We start from the raw sequence: 3,426 nt of genomic DNA, 5'->3' as shown, positions 1-3,426 counted from the left end.
ATCAAATATTTTGCCATGTTTAATTGAAATTCCAAATTTTCAATGCATATATTGCTCAAATAATAACAAATAGGTGCTAGATCAATTATATAATTATATACAGCGTGCTTACTTTTAATTTTATCACTGCAACAATCGCCAACTGTGATAGTATTTTGCCACCACTATTCGCATGAAAGTATTTTGCTATCACTATTGTTACAAGAGGCATTTTATAATATTTTGTGAAACACCAAGCACAACTAGCTTCTAATAATTTATTTAAATAAAAAGTGCTGAAAACATAAAAAAAAAAAAAAAAAAAAAAAAAAAAAAATGCCTGAGTGAAGACGTATTTTTTGTCGGCGGATCATCTTTTGCTAATTAATCCATATTTCTGCAAAAATTCAATTGCAAACCTTCATATTTTATTCAAACAAGTTCCGGAGTTTTAATTTTGAGTGTTTTTCCCAATATTTTTGGAAACTTTTATGCTGTCAAAAACTTTGCCGGTTGCTGTTACATTGTCACCACCAATCGCCTTTGCTACAGCAAGAATTGGTTTATTTTTTTTATTGGAGTCGAAAACAACTTGAGTCATAACAATAAATAAGCCGGATATATTTGTGCATTTTCCATTGCTGGTATTGTCTTTTCCTGATTACGCGTTTCTATTTGCTACTGTTGACTGGTTGACGAATATTGAGGTTAGGTGTGCAAGATCACTGTCCATACTCATGGCTGATAAACAAAAGAACACTAAAATGCCGTCCAAGTGCATTATTTGCAGTAACAACTTGTGTAAGTCGAAGGGAAGTGTGAAATGCCGTTGCTGTGCTCAGTGGGCACATACAACCTGCACCGATCTCACCAGTGAGCAGCAAGACATTCTAATTGCTAATACGGCTCTTTCTTATGTTTGTCCATCCTGTGGTAAACAAGAAACTAATACAACAATTTCTACGAACGATACATCATTGAGTGATGAAGTCAAGAGTTTAAAGAAGATGATGCAAGATTTCATCACTAGAGCTAATGAGGAGCGCAACAGGGTTGATGAGGCCATGGATGCTATTGTGAGTATGAGGAAAGATATGGATGCTCTCGTTAAGGATATAAAATTTGAAGTTTCTGAATGTCGCAAGGAAATTAGTCATGTGGAGGCTGCTACTTCCAATCAATTTTCCTTAATGCAATTGGAGATTAATTCACTCCAACGAAAACTAAATCGAGGTGATGTCATTATAAGTGGTATGCCGAAAGGATTGACCAATCTAGTTGATCCCATTATTCAACTGGGAGATTTCCTTAACATATCGATCTCCAAGCATGATATCTGCGGTGTGCATTATATCAATGGAATGAAGTCTATCCTAGTTAAATTCAACAACTATTTCATGCGGGATGACGTAATTAAATTCTATTTTCAAGCTATTAAGACTAAACCACTAATGGTATCTCACTTGATAAAGTCGAATGTGGATAGCGTTAACAATAGTGTTGATATACATACGAGGGTATACTTAAATGAACACTTCACACCTGCTGCTGGAAAATTGAATGCACTATGCAAGAAACTTCTAAATAAAAAGTTAATATTCAAGTTCAAGGTACTTAATTATGACAACCCTAAAGCCAAGTTGTTGATGCCGGATGGTAAAGAATTGTATCTGAATGCTTTGGAATGCCAAGACATTCTCAATAAGGATAATGTAGCTTCCAAATAACATCTAGACTAAAACGCTTTCTGATTCCCTTATTAATTTTGAATTTTTGATCTCATGTATAGTTAATTTTTCTTTTTTTCCACTTTGTGGTAAATTCTATATATTTCTATCCAGAAGGAATGATATTATTATATATATATATAAAAATAGAATTACAATCTGATTAATATTGACTTGTAAATTTGTTTGAATTCAACTTGCTTTTGGTTTCAGCTTTAATAGGGCTGTTTTCTTTTTGCACTGATAACCAGTGCTAAAATAAAACGCAAAAAAAATTTCAGTTCAAATTTCGATTTTTATTGGCAACACTTGGTCGTCAAATGTCAAAATCACAGTTATTGTTTACAAATAAAAATAGGGGGTATACATTTAATAATCAATTTATAGAAATAAGTGTACCAAAAACGAAAGAGTGATTATTAATTTTAAAGGATTTGCTGCTTGCCTTTCAAAAACAAATGACTGCTGGCAACAGCTACGTGCGTGGAAACAGATTCAGTGCGTCATGTTTATCAACCAAACGCGTGGAAATATGGGAATTTGCTCAAGTGGTGGATTTACAAGTGGCTAATACCACAAGCATGTGTGGTATAGAAATGGATATGCCAATTGCATCAAAATCACAAAAGCCTAGTTAACGTAGAATTACAGACTTCGGCCAGCCATCACAAGAGGGAGAGAATATACAGGAAATATAATTCAACTTAATACCACAGGAAATATAATTCAACTTAATACCATGTCATCGCAAAATGTAAAATAATTTACCCACGCCGAAGTTGCCAAAAATATTACAAAAGAAAAGAATTGGTTCATAATCCACAACAACGTGTATGACGTGACCCCTTTTCTCAATGAGCATCCTGGTGGTGAAGAAGTCTTGATCGAACAAGCTGGTAAAGATGCTACAGAAAATTTCGAAGAAGTTGGTCACAGTTCATATGCCCGTGAAATGATGCAACAGTACAAAATCGGTTAACTGGTTGCTGAAGAGCGTACAAATGTTCCAGAAAAATCCGAACCCACATGGAATACTGAGCAAAAGAACGAGGAATCGTAATGAAGTCATGGCTGATGCCTTTTGTCTTGGGTTTAATAGCCACCTTGGTTTATAAGTTTTTCTTTGGAACGAAATACCAATAATTGTAGGCAGAGAAAAACATCACCACCACCAGCCACAAACAAATATCTCAAGTTTATTTGTATATTTGGTTGAGAAAGGGATTTCTTGCTGTTTTAGACCATAAAACAAGTCATACAAAAAACAAAAACAAAACATATACAGTGACTCACAAAAATATTCTTTTTTATATCTTGAAATCGCAAACCGCTTAACATTTATATGAAAAAGTTTTATTAAAATGTTTCCATGGATATACATAACAGCAAAACGTAAACAAAAATCGTGAAATTAATTTTATTGTATTATTTTTAATCATTAAATCAAAAAACTACAAAAAAAGCTCACAAAAGTATTCGTCGTATCAGTAATCACATTGTATGAGACATTATTTTGGTCCACTTAGTATTTGGAATAGTACCCTTTGTTAGCGCAAATGGCTTCCAGTCGTCTTGGCATCGACACGTTTCTTGAGAGATTTTGCCCCATTCTTCTTGTAACACTTTTTTAAGGGCTGTCCAAGATGAAATTTGGTTTTGTCCGATCCACGGTTCCAAATGAGATCCTAGTTTTCAATGGGGTTGCTACCTGGGCTTTGTG

The 3,426-nt window shown here is 34.1% G+C and overlaps 1 pseudogene; it reads left to right on the top strand.

Moving 5' to 3' along the window:
* Positions 1-2,034: 2,034 nt before the first annotated feature.
* Positions 2,035-3,178, top strand: LOC142229209 (cytochrome b5-like; annotated as a pseudogene).
* Positions 3,179-3,426: the final 248 nt, after the last annotated feature.

This window comes from Haematobia irritans, chromosome 3 (genome assembly GCF_050003625.1).
Source record: "Haematobia irritans isolate KBUSLIRL chromosome 3, ASM5000362v1, whole genome shotgun sequence".
Classification (NCBI taxonomy): domain Eukaryota; kingdom Metazoa; phylum Arthropoda; class Insecta; order Diptera; family Muscidae; genus Haematobia; species Haematobia irritans.
Note: the sequence above shows the minus strand (reverse complement) of the source record. Positions and strands in the feature narration are given on the sequence as shown.